This window comes from Lathyrus oleraceus, chromosome 4 (assembly GCF_024323335.1).
Source record: "Lathyrus oleraceus cultivar Zhongwan6 chromosome 4, CAAS_Psat_ZW6_1.0, whole genome shotgun sequence".
Taxonomy (NCBI): domain Eukaryota; kingdom Viridiplantae; phylum Streptophyta; class Magnoliopsida; order Fabales; family Fabaceae; genus Lathyrus; species Lathyrus oleraceus.
In genome coordinates, this window is record NC_066582.1 from 409,042,522 (window position 1) to 409,062,814 (window position 20,293).

A 20,293-nucleotide genomic window follows, 5' to 3' on the forward strand; every position below is an offset into this window, starting at 1 on the left:
TGAGGCATGGTCCATAATTGTGTACATGTTCAAACAATTCAACACCATTAAAAATCCAGAAATGATAAAAATCAGAAAATCACATCATGAAATAATAGACACTCCAAGGAGCATGTGAGAAAAAATTGCATTCAATTTGGACTTGTTTTCAATTAGTTATGATATTTTAAATTAGCATGAAATAAAATGGAATTAAATATGAAAACATGAAAATATTATGAAAAAAAAATGTAATTTGGGAAATGCCATGGCTGAGGATCGAATGGAGGTTCAAAGCGCGTCCAAAACGACGTCGTTTTGGCTATAAGGAATTAAAATGAAAAAAATGCAGAAGCGCGCGGGGTGGGAATCGAACTCGGTCCTGGTACGTTCATGAGCGCTCAGTTGCAGAAGCCCTAACCGGCTGCGCTACAGTGCCAATGTGGTGGTTTCCACCGTCTTCTTCATGAAGACGGTGGTTGCTACTGTTCATGCATTTTTTTTCCAGAATTTTAAATGGCATACATCATTGGAATCGTCTCGACAAGTAGATCACAAATATCACAAAACCTAAGCCTAATTCTCACTATATTTCACGAATCGAAGGAAATAAGAATGGATCTACAAACTTTAAATCCACATAACTTCTTCGTTTTTCATCCAAATTTCGTGAAATTTATATCAGAATAACCAGCATGCAAGGATCTACAAGTCTATGTACATAAAATCAAGATTTATGAGATTCGAATTTCCAACCTCTTGAAGATCAATCAATGGCAGCAGCGTGTTCAAGGCCTTGCAAGCTCCAGAGTTACTCGTATATTGATGTTATGAAGTCTGAAGTTGAAATTGAAGCTTGAAACGAACTAGATCTTGATTAATTTGTCATTTCCATCTTCATGTTCATGTATGGAGTATGCACAATTCTTCACCAATTTCCACAAAAAATGACTGATTCATGCTCCAAATTCCATGCAGATGATGGATCTATCAAGAAAATGTGTGGTTGTGTGGAGAAAATTTGAATTCCAATGAGAGAAAAATTTGGAGGGAAGAGAAAATTCTAGATCTAGAAAATGTGTAAACTGAAAATTCTGTTATGATTTACTATTTATAGGCCATGTTAATTACCATGATAATCCTAATTTGTAATGGTTAATTAGGATTAGTGATAATTGGAATGGAATGCAAAAAATAGAAAATGATGTATCATGGTCATGCACCACGTGAATAGTAGCATGCAAATGCTCACATTCACTTAAAACCATCTCATAAACATAATGCAAGTGGAATTTTACTCATGTGATACACCAAATTTGAATTTCTCAATTTCCCTCTAAAATGCACTTGAATTAGCACATGATCACATGATGAAATTTCATGCAATTCCATGAATGATTTGGAAAATATATGTCATGAGGAGCAAAGTGCAAAAAGAGGCACTCAATTTGGAGTTATGAGTCAAAAGTTATGGCACTATGAAGTTCCAAGCATACTTGATGATCATTTGGCCATATATCCTCAACCATTCATCATAAATTCATGATCTTGGACTTTTTGGAAATGGGAGAGATAGATCTACAACTTTCATGTTGGACAAAATTTAATTTGAATCGTCTTTGTTGATGTAAGATAAAGTTGAATTTGGACCAAAATCTTTCCATTTTTGGAAACTTGAAATTACAGGTCACTTTCCATTTTGAGAAACTTTTGCCATGACCTCAAATTCTTCAAGACATATATTTGTAATGACCAATGAACCCCCTTTGAACATAAATGAGATGTTGAAACTCATTTTTCCACCTCACAACCCTCAGTTGACTTTCTGTTGACTTTTTGGTTGACAGATGACTTAGAAGTGCTCTGATCAGCTTGAGCCTCAACCACTTGAGGAATTGGCTTCAAAATGAACCTTGGCTCATATAAACTCAATAGGATGATCATGTGATCCCACTCTCCATAGAATACCTCATCTCCTTTAAAATCACTAATTGGAAGAATGCAACTGATTAGGGTTGACCAGATGTCAAAACCCTAATCCTAAGGAACCTGAGCATGAACAATGAACCCCTTACAGATGACAATAACCATGATGATGATGATGTACCCTTGCAATCAAGATAATACTCAACCTCCTTGAGGAACCAATAAAACCCTAATTGAAGAGCAACCCTCAGATGATTGATCATCAATTCAATAAGACCCTCAGGCATGAATCTCTTAACCTCTCTATCTTCTGAGAAAGAATTAGGAGGATGACTTTCTTATTATCACATGATATGCAATATGCAAATGCCTAATGTCCTACAAAATGAAATGCAATATGATAAATTAGTCCCAAGAAGAGGAGGGCAAATTTTGAGGTGTTACAGCTGCCCCTATTCAATCCACTGTGAACCTGTCGATATGAATAGCCTCGGCTTTCAGATGATCAGGGTGAAGAGTGATTGAATACCAAGAACAGACGAACAATTTGCGATCCGCTGGGGATTATTATATATTTTGCTTTTCTTGAACCCCGAAACTTTTTTCTCTTTTTCCTTTTCTTGAACCCCAAACTTCTTTGATCTTTTTCCTTTTCTTGAACCCCAAACTTCTATGATTGATTTTTTTTTTTGTTTTTCTTGAACCTCAGAATTTTTGATTTGCGCGGATGATCCCCGATCACCGCATCTGAACCCCGACTGTCACTCTCGTTTGCCAAACAATGAACCCCGTTCTCCATTTGAACCCCAGTCGCTTGACAATAACTCGCGATCGTCATTGTGAACCCCATTCTCCAGAAAACACCCCGTGTCTCCCTTTCTCCATTTGAACCCCGCTCTCCAGAAAATGCCCAGCACTTCCTTCTCTCCATTTGAACCCCGTTCTCCATTTTCTTGTGATAATTCCGCTGGCCATGCCGGAAATAACACCAAAACACCACTCTGATGGCGACATATCAGAGGGTACGCCTTCACGAAAGGAAGGTAATCATGTGCATTTCTTCCTCCGAAGATACCCATAACGACTTCTGTTGGCCTCGCCAAAGTCTAAGGTGACACATGATCAGAAGACAATCCTGAGGACCTCATCCCGGATATAATCTTCAACTCCAATCTCCATTTGAACCCCATTCTCCAGAAAATGCCGCAACACTTCCTTTTCTCCATTCTTCGATTTTCGCGCCAATCGCGTAACGTTCTTTGATTTTATTTCCATCTCCGCTCGACGGAAAATTCTCCTCCAATATCGCACTACTGGGGAACATTGTTGCTCCAACGTCATGATGCTAAACTCCTCAGAGTAACATCTTCACCGTCCGGCGAAACCAATTCTCAAGCGGTAACCACAGATCAAGACTAAATGATGCTCGCAATGCTAATGATGATCTTCCAACCAGCGAAACCACTTCTCAAACGGTAAACATGGCTTGAGTAGCATCTTCACCAACCGGCGAAACCAAATCTCAAACGGTAACCACAACTTGAGACTAGCTTATGCTTGCAATGATGATGCATGACTTTTTTCAGCGTAATGCTCCATAACCATGGAAATGCTACGCAATCAAGTATGCAATATGCTATGCTTCTCTAAATGATGAATGCATAAAAAATATCCCCCTCAGGGACTCTACTGGGGAGCTCGAGGCACTCTGCTGAGGAACTCGCTAACGCTCCAATCTTCACCCTGCTGGGGAATATCACTGCTGTTGGGGAAAGGATCACCCTCACCAGGGATGACCTCCGTTGAACCCGATCCGTTTGGGGACTTCGCTGGGGAGGAAACCACCAACCCACTCTGCTGGGAAAACAACAATCCTCGACTTTCTGGGGAAATAACAATCTCCACCCTGCTAGGGGAAACAACAACCTTCAGGCTCGGCTGCTGAGGGCACACCGATCTCGAACCCGCTGGGGAGATAGCAACCTTCGGCCCTGGCTGCTGAGGAAACATCAATCTCGAACCTGCTGGGGAGACAACAATCCCGACTCTGCTTGGGGAAATAAGGAAAGTCTGACACAGAACACCCGTCGACTCGTCGAACCCTGGTATTCAACATCTAAATCCAGTGTCAGCTTTCCACTTTTGAGAGCTCCCAGGCTCGTCTGGACTTTTCTGATTCATCACCTTGTATTCTCGACTTCTCCGTACTCCACGGAGATCGAACTCCCTGGATTCATACAAACTTTACAGTCCTCAGACTTTGAAGAGTCTTCTTGATCAATTTTCAAGGATCGCCGCACGTCTTTCGCCATTTTTCACCATTCTTCGATCCCTTGTCCCTGACTGGACTCCACGGGGATCTTTTGTCAAAAGCTTCACATCACAACCTGCAAGTGAGTGAAAACATCTAACAACACCTACAAAAGAGATCGTTAGATAAAAATGTGCCCCAGGCGTACCAAAGTTTCAACACCTGAGTCACTCAACCTTCCGAATAAGATTTCAAGTTTTCAATCTTATGAACATGCATTGGAAGGGATCTCCATGTCTCAAAATGCAAAGATTCTTATCAAAATAAACGGATATTTTTTGCAATCAAAGCAGTTATGAAAACAAAAACAAAATTATTTGACTGAATATGCATTTTATTGATTGAAAAAGGTGAGGCTCATAACTGAGCAATACAAAGGAAGCAATCCCTGAAAAGAGGTGATTGCGCACAACAGGAAAAATCTATCCTAATGGCAATGTGAAACCGTGATCTCATCGAGTTCCAACTCGGTTACACCCCACATGTCCTCAAGACTCTCCGTGCTTTCCGCGTTCTGAACAAGACGATTCCGACCGATCCCTGCTGGAGATTATCCATATGTCTTAACCAAAGCAAACGATCATGCTGGACGCAGTTGTTCATTTCAATCCCTCTTTTGCCTGGACCGCCCTTTCGGGTTTTCAGTCCACCGGGATACCCTTTTTTTCCCAAGCCACCCTTGTGGGGTTTTCGACTTGCCGGGTGTACAGTATTTTCTTTTTTATCCCTAATTTTCGCCCGAAGCTTTTTATTTCTTTTTTTTTTGGTTCGCCGGGATGCCCATTTTTGCCTGGACTATTTTACTCTTTTCGTCCAGCGGGTCTCTTATACGAAGTATTTTTTAACTGCATCCGCATTCACAGGGGATGGAAAATCCTCGCCATCCATGGTCGTCAACAACAAGGCTCCGCCAGAGAAAACCTTCTTGACCACGAATGGACCTTCATAATTGGGTGTCCACTTGCCCCTACGATCGTTTTGAGGAGGAAGGATCCTTTTCAGCACCATATCTCCCACGTGATATACACGAGGTCGCACCTTTCGGTCAAAAGCACGCTTCATTCACTGCTGGTACAACTGCCCATGACAAATGGCCGCTAGCCTCTTTTCCTCAATCAGACTCAACTCTTCGTACCGAGTCCTTACCCATTCAGCCTCTTGCAATTTCACATCCATCAGGACTCTCAACTACGGAATCTGAACCTCAACCGGTAGCACGACTTCCATTCCATATACCAACGAGAAAGGCGTTGCCCCAGTAGACGTACGCACCGAGGTTCGATACCCATGCAATGCAAACGGCAACATCTCGTGCCAATCTTTATAGGTCACGACCATCTTCTGCACAATCTTCTTAATATTCTTATTAGTTGCCTCGACCGCCCCATTCATCTTCGGACGATAAGGAGAAGAATTGTGATGCTCAATCTTGAAATCCCGACACAGTTCTGCCATCATCTTATTGTTGAGATTAGAACCATTATCAGTAATGATTCTTTCGGGAACCCCATATCTGCAAATGATGTCTCTTTTCAGAAATTTGGCCACGACCTACTTCGTCACGTTCGCATAAGAGGCTGCTTCCACCCACTTGGTGAAGTAATAAATAGCCACTAATATGAACCGGTGCCCATTCGAAGCCGTAGGCTCAATCTTCCCAATCATATCAATGCCCCACATGGCAAACGGCCATGGAGACGACATTAAACTCAACGGGTTTGGAGGCACGTGCACCTTATCAACATAAATATGGCATTTATGACATTTCCGCACGAAGTTGAAACACTGGGCTTCCATTATCATCCAGTAATATCCGGCCCTCAACAACTTCTTCACCATCGCATTTCCACTGGCATGGGTACCGAACGACCCTTCATGAACCTCTTTCATCAATTGGCTTGCTTCTTTGTCATCGACACATCTGAGCAACACCCAATCGAAATTACGCTTGTACAAAACCCCCTCCTTATTCAAATAGAACACCATGGCCAACCTCCTCAGAGTCTTTCGGTCCTTCTTGGATGCTCCCTCAGGATACTCCTAGGTCTCCAAATACCGCTTAATGTCATAGTACCACGGCTTCTCATCATCAGGCGCTGTTTCAACAACAAACACATAAGCCGGTCTATCCAGACATCCCACCTCAACACTTGGGAACTGATTCCACCACTGCACCTTAATCCAGGCGGCCAAAGTAGCCAAAGCATTTGCCAAAGGATTCTCTTCTCTCGGCACATGGTGTAATTCCACGTTGGTGAAAAACGTCAACAATCTCCTTGTATAATCCCGGTATGGAATTAAATGAGATTGATGCGTATACCACTTTCCGTTAACCTGGTTCATAACCAAATTTGAATCCCCATAAATGACAAGGTTCTTGATCCTCAAATCAATCGCCTCTTCGATCCCCAAGATACAAGCTTCGTATTCAGCCACGTTGTTGGTGCACTCAAATGTTAGCCGGGCAGCAAAAGGAATGTGGGATCCCTTCGGCGTAACCAAAACAGCACCAACACCGCTACCATTCACGTTAACGACCCCATCAAACATCAGAATCCATTCGGATTCAGGGTCAGGCCCCTCCTCCGGGATTGGTTCCTCACAATCTTTCGATTTGAGAAACATGATGTCCTCATCAGGGAACTCAAACTTCATCGGTTGATAATCCTCAATGGGTAGCTGGGCGAGGTAATCAGACAATACACTCCCCGTTATTGCTTTCTGAGAGGTATACTGTATATCATATTCGGTCAAAATCATTTGCCATCTCGCAACCCGTCCGGTCAATGCTGGCTTCTCAAAAATGTACTTGATTGGATCCATCTTGGAAATCAACAAAGTGGTATGAACCAACATATATTGTCTCAGTTGGCGAGCAGCCCATACAAAAGCACATCAAGTTTTCTCGAGCAGTGAATATCTTGTTTCACAGTCGGTAAACCTTTTGCTAAGGTAGTATATGGCATGCTCTTTTCGACCGGATTCGTCATGCTTCCCCAATACACACTCCATAGACCCCTCAAGGACCGTCAAGTACAGAATTAACGGTCGTCCCTCCACAGGAGGCATCAGAATCGGAGGCTCCTGCAAATATTCTTTTATCTTTTCAAATGCCGCTTGGCAATCGTTATTCCACCTGACCGTTTGATCTTTTCTCAACAACTTGAATATGGGTTCACACGTGGCTGTTAGATGAGATATGAACCGTGAAATGTAGTTCAATCTACCTAAGAAACCACGAACCTCTTTTTCTGTTCTCGGTTCAGGCATTTCTTGGATTGCTTTTACCTTAGCAGGATCAACCTCGATTCCTCTTTCACTCACAATAAACCCCAGCAATTTACCGGACCGCACTCCGAAAGTGCATTTATTCGGATTCAACCTCAGTCTGAATTGTCTCAACCGGTCAAACAGCTTGGCCAGATCTACCAAATGCCCCTCTTCTGTTTGGGACTTCGCTATCATGTCATCAACATAGCATTCGATTTCATGATGAATCATATCATGAAACAAAGTCACCAAGGCTCTCTGGTAAGTAGCACCGGCGTTCTTGAGACCGAATGGCATCACCTTATAGCAAAAAGTACCCCATGGTGTGATGAACGTTGTTTTCTCCATATCATCTGGCGACATTTTGATTTGATTATAGCCAGAAAAGCCATCCATGAAGGAAAACATTGAGAACTGAGTTGTATTATCTACCAACACATCAATGTGAGGTAATGGGAAATCATCCTTCGGGCTAGCTCTATTCAAATCCCGGTAGTCCACACACATTCTCACCTTTCCATCCTTCTTCGGCACCGGCACAATGTTTGCGACCCAAGGCGGATAATTGGTAACAGCGAGGAAACTAGCATCTAACTACTTCTGCACTTCCTCTTTATTTTCATGGCCATCTCAGGTCGAGTTCTGCGTAACTTCTGCTTCACTGGAGGACAATCTGCTCTCAATGGTAGCTTGTGCACAACAATATCGGTATCCAACCCTGGCATATCCTGATAAGACCAGGCGAAGATATCGACATACTCTTTCAACAAGGCTACCATTCTTCTCTTGACATTTGCCTCCAAAGCGGCCCCAACTTTCACTTCCTTTCTGACCTCGTCGGTACCCAGATTCACAATCTCAACTTGCTCCTCGTGCGGTTGAATCACCTTCTCCTCTTGTTTCAACAACCTGGCTAATTCCTCCGGCAGTTCACAATCTTCTTCGCCTTCTTCTTCGGCATGATAGATCGGATTATCGAAGTCATATGAGGGTGTTACAGGATTGTTATCAATGAGATCCGGAGAATGATCGCATCTGCATGAATGTTGATTCATGCATTGCTTTAGAACCGGAACGAAACAAACGAAAAAGGAAAATGAAAACATTGCCATTTTTATTTTTATTTTTATTAAACTACAAAAATAAATGAAAGACAGGGAACACCGCTTTTAATGAAAAACATCCTTTTATTTATGATGCAAATATTGCAAAATGAAACACATGAGGTGGCCCTTACAATGAACCATTACGTTTCGGGCAAAACGTATGGCTTTCATGCAGACAGAATTGAAAAACAGGAAATATTACTCTTCACGTAAAGTGACAGTGATGATCTTTTCGGCCTTCCAGTTCTGGATCTTCATCCCGGGTACGCACGGTTTTATCCACTGATCAAGCTCACAGTCACTGTCGACCTCTTCACCCACCACACAGATGTGATATGGATCCAGCATTCCAGCACTGGTGAACGTGAATGGCTGACGGCGTCCTCTGCTCTGCCCAGACGAGCCTCGGCCCGGCTGATAACCAACCCCAAACCTGTCTTCTTTGGCGGCGATATCAATCATCTTTCCCCAACCTGGGGCCTCTCCATTCTTCACCACCTCAGCAGCCTGTTTGTACGAAGAAATGGACGGCTTCTCCTCTTTAGCAAAAATAGCATTCTCCACCTTGACGGTTTCGAATGCCTGACTTGGCGTTTCAACAATTTCACCGTCCATTTCAACATATTTGAACGATGATAGGTTGCTGACGAAGATGTCTTCCTCTCTGCAAACTGTGACGACCTTCCCGTCTCAGATATACTTCAGCTTCTGGTGCAAAGTCGAAGTCACTGCCCCAGCAGCATGTATCCACGGCCTACCCAACAAGCAATTGTATGCCGGCTGAATATCCATGACATAGAATACGGACTTGAACACCTCGGGCCCAATCTTCACGGGGAGCTCCACTTCCCCGAACACAGCCCGCTTAGAACCATCAAAGGCTCTAACAACCAAATCAGTAGGCCTCAGCATTACTCCTTCACAATCCAGCTTCGCCAGGGCCTTCTTTGGCAACACATTGAGCGACGAGCCGGTATCCATCAACACGTGCGAAAGCACTGCCCCTTTACACTCCATTGCAATGTGTAATGCCCTATTATGATTACGCCCATCCATCGTCAAATCCAGATCAGTGAAACCCAGCCCATGGCTGGCATTGACGTTGGACACCACCGTCTCTAGCTGATTAATCATTATCTCCTGAGGAACATATGCTCTCTTCAGTATTTTCAACAAAGCCTCTTTATGCCCCTCTGAGCTCAGTAACAGAGATAAGATTGAGATTTTGGACGGCGTCTGCTGCAGATGGTCAACAAGCTTATACTCAAACTTCTTGATGATCGTCAGAAATTCCTCAGCTTCTTCATCAAGTTCTTTTTCCGACCCACCAGGCGCCGGTGTCGCCACAGGAGTACCCTCGTTTACCAGCTGTTTCCCTCTTGCCCTGACTAAAGCCTCGGCCTTATCTTTCTTTTCTCTCTCTCCATCCCCACTCCTCAAAGCATCAGGTGCAAACAACCTTCCACTGCGAGTGAAACCACTGGGTCCGGCAATATCCACCTTTGAAACGGTGGTTTCACCTGCAGCCTGATCTTCCTGCTTCTCCCCGTTACAATAAACCTCTCCACCATAATCCCATGGCATAGCATCGTCATTGTCATAAGGAATTGGCCCAGGTACCGTGATGGTAACCAGAGCCGCATCTGCCAGCGCTGACAAATCGACCGGATCAAAGTAGATGGTTATGGTGGAGACATTCTCCCTCTCCAAACCAACCTTCTCAAATCTGAGGCTTCCCTCGTCCATCATCTTCTGGACAGCCTCCCTCAATAAAGCACACCCATTAGGAGCCACGGTGCATGCAACACAACAATCAACACAACCCGGGAAGACCCCATTCTTCAACAGTTGTCTCTTGACCTCAGCCAAAGGAGTCTTCAACTGATCTATGTTCATCACCCAGATTCGGCCCTTATCCTCAAAAATTGCATTCACCCCCATCTGACCATGCGCGGGCATGGGATTAGCATTCACATTCGGAGATGGTGTAAAGTTGATTTCCTTAGAATCCACCAGGTCTTGGACAACATGCTTAAAAGCTTTTCAATTCTCCACATTGTGTCCAGGGGCACCAAAGTGGAATTCACATTTGGCGTTCTCATCATAGCTGGCCGGCCTCTGATCCGGTCTCAACGGAGCCAACGTCCTCAGCTGGACCAACCCCAAATGCTTCAACTTCTTCAGCAAGAATGAGTAGGTCACAGGTGGTCTATCAAATTGACGATCATTCATTCGCCCTCTCACCTGATACCCGGCCCTCTGCGGTCTCTGTTGAAATGGCTGTCGTTGCTGTTGCGGTTGTTGTTGTTGCTGTTGTTGATGATTATCAGCAGGAATTGTTACTGCAACAGTGTGCTGGTAGTAACGATCCCTACTCTGTCCCCTCTGGGCATACACAGCGCTGGTGTCACCCTCCTTATTTCTCTGACCATTCCCAAAGGGCTTCTTCGATCCAGACGACGAAGCACTACCCTGTATCTTTCCCATCTTTAATCAGCTTTCTATTCTTTCTCCGGCCACCACTATATCAGCAAAGTTGGTAACCGGGCATCCCACCATCCTCTCTGCAAACGTCCCCTGAAGGGTACCCATGAACAGATCAGACATTTCTCTATCCACCAGCGGAGGTTGGACTCGGGCAGCCAACTCCCTCCATCTCTGCGCGTATTCTTTAAACCCCTCATTAGGCTTCTGAGACATACCCTGCAATTGGGTACGGCTAGGAGCCATGTCAGCATTAAATTGGTATTGTTTAAAGAACGCATCACCAAGATCCTGCCAGCTCTTGATATCCGAAGATTTCAATTTGGTGTACCATTCTAGAGACCCACCAGACAGACTGTCCTGGAAGAAATACATCCAAAGCTTCTGGTCCATTGTATAAGCAGAAATCTTTCGGACAAAAGCCTGGAGATGAGTTTCCGGGCAAGAACTCCCATTGTATTTGTCAAACGCAGGCGCTTTAAACTTTTGCGGGATCACAATCCCCTCAACCAGCCCCATGTTCGACATGTTAACAACCCCCGGAGTAGCATAACTCTCTAGAGCCCTAATTTTCTCCGCCAGCACCTGAATCTCTTTATTTGGTGGTTGGACACCATATTGACCAAACTGTTCATTCAACATGGAGAACTGGTCTTCTTCTCTATCCTCCTCGGCCCCAAAGAAAGGAGGAAATAGGTTATCCTTCAGGTTGTTGCCCACCGGACCTGGTCCACCGCCTGTAGTAGCACAAAAACCACCACCATTATTGATCACCACCCCAACAATAGTCTGCTTTCTGAGATCTCCTCCATCCCTAGAACCACCCAGATCACCGTTGGACACACCCTCCTGATTATTACCATTGTTGGCAGCCGAAGCCCGCTCGAGCTTTTCCACCTTATCAGCAAGTGCTTTCTGTCCCAAGGTAAGCCCTTGCATGACGTTTATCAGCTCACCCATTTTCTCCTTCAATTCGAGAATATCTGTGTTGGGTAGATCCATCAGCTTGGATTTGTTGCGCCTGGTAGGGTATCTGTGTGGACGGGCTACGTGCAAAGGAATGATTCTACGTGCGCGAGCAATGATTCCTGAAACAATCAAGCACGTTAGAAACTGACACCTGCAAAATAGAAGACAAGTTATTATGATTCATGCATGAATGCAATGTCTATCCATATGAGGAACACTCTGTCTTTCGATCCTGGTTTCATCGAGATAGATAATAATTCGACAGCCACATTCTAACATCAATCATTTGGTTTCACCATACGGATCGGAGAGTTATGATTTAGCAAAGATATCACCCAACCATGTGTGTGCTATGTGAGTGCGCAGAAAAAGCAAATAAAGCTTGAAGATCAACCAATGAATGATAATAACCACTGTATATCAAAAGTGCACTACACGTGCAAGAGTCATACATCAAGCTGATACCAATCGAATTACAATTCTCCAGAATCAGAAAGAAAATACAAGCAAGTGAATTCCGTCAACAGGCCTGACGATAATCCACACATAACAACAAAAGTCTACACTGAAGAAGGTCCCACACACGGCCCTGCATCATCAACCATCCTGGTAAACTTCAGGGCGAACCTGAGCTCAGTGTTCTCCTACTGCAGTCTCCCCACCTCCTTCTGGTGAATCTTCATCTGTCGGAAATAATGATCCCTCTCAGCAAGATAGTGATCTCTCTCAGCAATAACCTTCGCGTTCTCTTCTTCCTTAACCTTCAGCTTTGCTTCCCACTCGGCGATAAGGACTTTGACTCTGGCTTCCCTCTGAGTCTTCACAAGGACCTGTCTCCTCTTCTCATCTTCAATAACCCTCAAAGCTCTAGCCAACTTCTCCTTGGTGATGTCGTGCTCCTTCGTAGATGACTCTAATACTTGGCTGACCTTGCGGTAATAGGCAGTGTCTATCTCAAAGCGCTTCACCTCCAAGGCATGTCTCTTATCCTGGTCTTCTATTTTCCCTTTGATTTCCTGATTAGCCATTTGAATCCTAGCAACACTCATCTCCAACTCAGTCTTCTCTACTTGCAGCTGATCTCTGGCTTTCTTCATCTCAAGGAACTCTTCCACGCTGACAGAAGAACGTGGCCCCTCAATCAAAGGACACCAAGGATCACCCCCAGGAAATGGTAGATGTGTGAGCTCAATCCTCTTCCTAAGCCAATCATCAAACGGAGGAAAAGACCTGCTATTAACCTTACCAAAAGGAACCTTGCCCTTCCTCTGAATGTTACGCCATGCCCCGAACACCTGCCTCAACTATGACGGATTACCCTCAGCAGGGAAGTAGAAAGACTCCTGAATCTCACACTCGAGAGGAGGAACCTCCATAGCAAACCCCATTTGTCTCCTAAGAAACGTCGGGTTGTAATTAATGCAACCTTGAACTCCTATGAGAGGCACATTGGGAAGACTCCCACAACTGCAAATAAAGTCTCGTCCAACCATACCATTGTGAGTCCAAGCTATGTCTTTGGCTCGCAAACCCATCAACCTGACTGACCACTTGACAGTAGGGTCAAGAAAGGCAAAGGCACCTCTGGAAGGCAAATACCCAATGAACCATTTGTACAACAGTTGAGCACAACATCTGATCAATCCCCCACGCCGCTTCTCGTTCCGATTATGGACCGAGTAATAAACATCCCCAACCAGGGTAGGAATGGGATTCCTCTGCATAAACAACCTGATGGCATTGATGTCTACAAAGTTCTGCTGATTAGGAAACAGGATGGTCCCATAGATGCTCACAGCAATCAAAGCACAAACGGCCCTCCAATCACCCACAACAGCATGCTCCTTGGCCTTAGCCTCCAAGAAACTGAGATAAAAACCGGGTAACTTTCCCTTCTCCTTCAAACCTCCCTTAGTCACTTCCGGGCTCAAATAAAGAGCACGAGAAATCTCAGCAACATCAAGCTCATCCTTAGTGACATAGAAAGGAATCTGGTTCCTGACCTGAATACCCAGGATGCTGGCATAGTCCTCCATCAAGGGTCCCAACAGGTAATCCGGGAAGACAAAACATCTCAAACCAGGATCATAGAACTGGAGAAGAGTATGGATGGCACTCCTATCTGTATCGGTAAGCCTGAAAACCACCTTCAGAATACCACCATAAGTCTCGCGGAACATCCCCACACGGTCAGGTGTAATCAATGTTATCATATCCTTTAACACATCAATCTCTGGATTGAAGAAACTGTAGACGACGTCATCTTTCAAGTCGGGCCTCATGTCTGGAGCACAAGTGTGTCTCTCGACCAGGATCTCAATCAAGAATGTCCCCTGCATATGGATAAACATGAGTTAGATGCAGATAAATGCAAAATGTGAATGATGTTGATGTATGAATGCAATGCACTGTGCCATCCTCTAAGTCATCTGAACATCCACTGCACTGAGTTACGGTCTCTGAACTGATCACAACCATCTGAAGGAATATGTAACCACAAATCCAACTCAGGGTTCCGAAATAAACGGAACCGAAGGATATATCACCATCATCACTAGAAAACCATTGATCTGATATCAACACAATCATCTGTACCAACCCAGGGAATCCTGAAATAAACGGATCCCCACTGATAAATACCACGGACAGAACTCCGGCGTCTCAGAAATAAATCTATAAATCCGACTTATAAATAAAACTCTGATCAATAACTGAACCATTAGTCACCATCAAAGTCACCAACAGAACATGCATCTGTAGGAATCAGCCCTCCCCTCACAGGTGAATTCTAATCAGGTCATCCTAAGGCGGATAATGGTCTCGACAATCAGACAAGATACTCAACGGGTTTGCCCTTTCGGGTGTGCCGCTGCAGCTCTCATAAGATCATCTAAACCAAAGATCCGGGAAAGAACGGTCACCGAAGTCAACAGCTCTAAAGAGATAACCTAACCAAAGTGGAATACTCCACCCGGAAGAGCTCACTCAGAAGAACCTCGTCCGGCTTGTGGTATGTCACGTCGCAACAACATGTTGATCCAACATGTGAGGAAACGTGAGACCACACTAATCGTAGGTGTATACTCGGGCCTGGGTTTTAGCCCCACTCAGAACACCCACCCCAAATCAGAGGAACCACCTGTACAGAAGACAACACAATGATAGTATGATGCATGCAAACATCTATGCAAATGTATACAATCACAACATAATTATCAATGCAATAAATAGAGCAGTAAAGCAACCACAACTATCCTACAGAGCGCTAGGAATGACTCGCTTAGGGAAGATGGACCAGCAATAGGTCAACTTCTTAGTCCCCAGCAGAGTCGCCAGCTGTCGCAACGCGAAAAACAACCGGCGGGAAAACAAACAAACAGAGCCGCCACCGTGCGTTATTTATCCCAAAAGAGGGAAAGGAAACGCTCGAAGTAAACCTGGAAAGGAAATGGTCTTACGACCGGAGATTACAAGGATCGGGAGTCGGTTACGCAAGGGGAAGGTATTAGCACCCCTCACGTCCGTCGTACTCGACGGGATCCACGCTCAAAAGAATAGAATAAGGTTGCTGAATAACTACTCAAAAATAATGCACACACATCGGACTAATAAGACACAGATGGAAAGAGAGGGAGGCAGACTCGGCAGGATGTCGCATCCTGGGCCTACGTAGTTTGTCAGAAACAAACATCAGAGTTGATGTAGTTCGGGGAAATGGGAACGGGCTCGCTAGGATATCGCATCCCATGCCTATGTATCTCATCTGGAATGAGAATCAGAGCTACCGTAGTTCGGCTAACGCACGCCAAAATAAAACACAACACAAATACGCTGAGACGTCAAAAGAAACACACAAAAGGAAATGGAATGCCAATCAATGGGCTTACATCCAACTCCAGACAAACAAACCCGAATAGGAAACCAAATGCCAATTGCTGGACTTACATCAGACTCCAAATAAAACAATCAAACGCACACAGGAAATCGAATGCCAATCGCTGGACTTACATCAGACTCCAAACACACCACAAATAGGAAACCGAATGCCAATTGCTGGGCTTACATCAGACTCAAAGCACACCACAAATAGGAAACGGAATGCCAATTGCTGGGCTTACATCAGACTCAAAGCACACCACAAATAGGAAACGGAATGCCAATCGCTGGTCTTACATCCAACTCCTAACACACACAAAAAGGTTATCAAACAGACAAGCTAATAGTGAGTCTGAAACTCGAGCCTAATAGCTGTCAAGCAAACACACACAAAAAAGAAAAGGTTGAAAAAGAAAAAAGGGTGCCCGGAGAGATCTCGCACGATCTCCTGCCTACGTACCTCATCTGGTATGAGGATCAGGGCGACGTAGTTCCCCTTAACAGGGGAGAAACTCTCTCCTAACCAGAGACCGGGGAATAACAAACTAAAAGGGAGACTGACTCGAGCCTAATAGTTGTCATGCAATCCACAATAGCCCTAGGTTGAGGTATCTAAACAAAACCTAACTCGCACAGGAAGCAAGTCAATTCAAACAACAAATAAACATGTCCAAAGCAATCATCACACTCTATATACAAGCAAGAGGCTCAGACAAATGGTTGGGCTTTAGTCAAGGGGTCATATCAACCTCGACAAACAAGCCAAAACTGTAGGGGTATGCTGAAGCTCTTAACCACTAACATTGAGAGTTAGGGTGAAGCTGATGAAAGATGGAAATGAGGATTAGACCTCATGCTCTTAACCCTGGCCAGGGTGAGCTCAAATCAAAGAAGGCGTGGGGATCCAGAAAGAGGGACCCTATTCCACTTGACCGACTCTATACAAAGATCTTGGGTTATGTTCAAGAGCATCGGCACGTAGTGCGAGCATAATGAACGACTCAATGACTAACAGGGGATTGACTGCTAATCCCTTCTATCTGTCAATTGCCTCTTCACTTAGGAGGACTTAACAAGTAACATGCCTCATTTAGAGGTCTTTAGCACAAATATAAACAATCACAATCATTGCCTCTTAAGGAGGACTTCAGCCAAATGCCTGCCAAAAAAGTGGCAGGGCTTCCAGGCTACATGGAGTGAGAAGGCTAAACAACCTCAGTGGTGTATCAACCACACTCCAAAGCAAAGCAAAAGCTAGCTAGCAAGCGGCTAATGTACCTGTACAAAAGCCGAACAATCAGTATTGTATTTAGAAAACCAAACAGACAACAGTGGAATCATCCAACAATTATACACAATGCAAGTCTCAAATGCAAGCACTCAAGTGAGTTCATCACATCAATGGACCTACAACACAACAATAGTTAGTAATCAAAGCAAATGACATCTCAAATGATGAGGCCACACCAATCATTACTGCTAAATACCTGAAACACAAACACAATTGGTGAGTACAAACCACTAGCACAAAGACTAGGGTCAAAGGTAGAGAAAAAAGTCAAAACAGCAACCAATATTCAACATGAAGCAACTACATTCAATCAAGAACATGTCCTAAAAAGGACCAAATCAAAATCATCAAGCAAAGTCATCATTCAACCAAGAGAAGGCAAGGCAAGCAAAAGGTGCATACAATTGGTCATCAAGAATGAAAATTCCATATCAAAACAGAAATGACTCAAACAATTCTGGAAATTTTTATGTGCATACAACATGTCAAATATAATCATCATGCCAAAAATCATAATCAGAGGAGTTCAATTGGCAGGGCAATGAAAATGAATAAGATCAACATCAAATTGTGTGACACACATTGTCACACCATACAAACACATGCATAAAACAGAGATGAAAAATGCTAAAAATGCCAAACCAAAGCTCAAACATCCTACAACATGTTAGGAATCATCATATAAACTTTCATGCCAATTGGACAAGTATTGAGCATTTCAAATCAATTTGAATGAGGCATGGTCCATAATTGTGTACATGTTCAAACAATTCAACACCATTAAAAATCCAGAAATGATAAAAATCAGAAAATGACATCATAAAATAATAGACACTCCAAGGAGCATGTGAGAAAAAATTGCATTCAATTTGGACTTGTTTTCAATTAGTTATGATTTTTTGAATTAGCATGAAATAAAATGGAATTAAATGTGAAAACATGAAAATATTATGAAAAAAATGTAATTTGGGAAATGCCATGGCTGAGGATCGAATGGAGGTTCAAAGCGCGTCCAAAACGACGTCGTTTTGGCTATAAGGAATTAAAATGAAAAAAATGCAGAAGCGCGCGTGGTGGGAATCGAACTCGGTCCTGGTACGTTTATGAGCGCTCAGTTGCAGAAGCCCTAACCGGCTGCGCTACAGTGCCAATGTGGTGGTTTCCACCGTCTTCTTCATGAAGACGGTGGTTGCTACTGTTCATGCATTTTTTTTCCAGAATTTTAAATGGCATACATCATTGGAATCGTCTCGACGAGTAGATCACAAATATCACAAAACCTAAGCCTAATTCTCACTATATTTCACGAATCGAAGGAAATAAGAATGGATCTACAAACTTTAAATCCACATAACTTCTTCGTTTTTCATCCAAATTTCGTGAAATTTATATCAGAATAACCAGCATGCAAGGATCTACAAGTCTATGTACATAAAATCAAGATTTATGAGATTCGAATTTCCAACCTCTTGAAGAGCAATCAATGGCAGCAGCGTGTTCAAGCCCTTGCAAGCTCCAGAATTACTCCTATATTGATGTTATGAAGTCTAAAGTTGAAATTGAAGCTTGAAACGAACTAGATCTTGATTAATTTGCCATTTCCATCTTCATGTTCATGTATGGAGTATGCACAATTCTTCACCAATTTCCACAAAAAATGACTGATTCATGCTCCAAATTCCATGCAGATGATGGATCTATCAAGAAAATGTGTGGTTGTGTGGAGAAAATTTGAATTCCAATGAGAGAAAAATTTGGAGGGAAGAGAAAATTCTAGATCTAGAAAATGTGTAAACTGAAAATTCTGTTATGATTTACTATTTATAGGCCATGTTAATTACCATGCTAATACTAATTTGTAATGGTTAATTAGGATTAGTGATAATTGGAATGGAATGCAAAAAATGGAAAATGATGTATCATGGCCATGCACCACGTGAATAGTAGCATGCAAATGCTCACATTCACTTAAAACCATCTCATAAACATAATGCAAGTGGAATTTTACTCATGTGATGCACCAAATTTGAATTTCTCAATTTCCCTCCAAAATGCACTTGAATTAGCACATGATCACATGAGGAAATTTCATGCAATGCCATGAATGATTTGGAAAATATATGTCATGAGGAGCAAAGTGCAAAAAGAGGCACTCAATTTGGAGTTATGAGTCAAAAGTTATGGCACTTTGAAGTTCCAAGCATACTTGATGATCATTTGGCCATATCTCCTCAACTATTCATCATAAATTCATGATCTTGGACTTTTTGGAAATGGGAGAGAGATATCTAAAACTTTCATGTTGGACAAAATTTCATTTGAATCTTCTTTGATGATGTAAGATCAAGTTGAATTTGGACCAAAATCTTTCCATTTTTGGAAACTTGAAATTACAGGTCACTTTCCATTTTGGGAAACTTTTGCCATGACCTCAAATTCTTCAAGACATATATCTGTAATGACCAATGAACCCCCTTTGAACATAAATGAGATGTTGAAACTCATTTTTCCACCTCACAACCCTCAGTTGACTTTCTGTTGACTTTCTGGTTGACAAATGACTTAGAAGTGCTCTGATCAGCTTGAGCCTCAACCACTTGAGGAATTGGCTTCAAAATGAACCTTGGCTCATATAAACTCAATAGGATGATCATGTGATCCCACTCTTCATAGAATACCTCATCTCCTTGAAAATCACTGATTGGAAGAATGCAACTGATTAGGGTTGACCAGAGGTCAAAACCCTAATCCTAAGGAACCTGAGCATGAACAATGAACCCCTTACAGATGACAATAACCATGATGATGATGATGTACCCTTGCAATCAAGATAATACTCAACCTCCTTGAGGAACCAATAAAACCCTAATTGAAGAGCAACCCTCAGATGATTGATCATTAATTCAATAAGACCCTCAGGCATGAATCTCTTAACCTCTCTATCTTCTGAGAAAGACTTAGGAGGATGACTTTCTTATTATCACATGATATGCAATATGCAAATGCCTAATGTCCTAAAAAATGAAATGCAATATGCTAAACTAGTCCCAAGAAGAGGAGGGCAAATTTTGAGGTGTTACA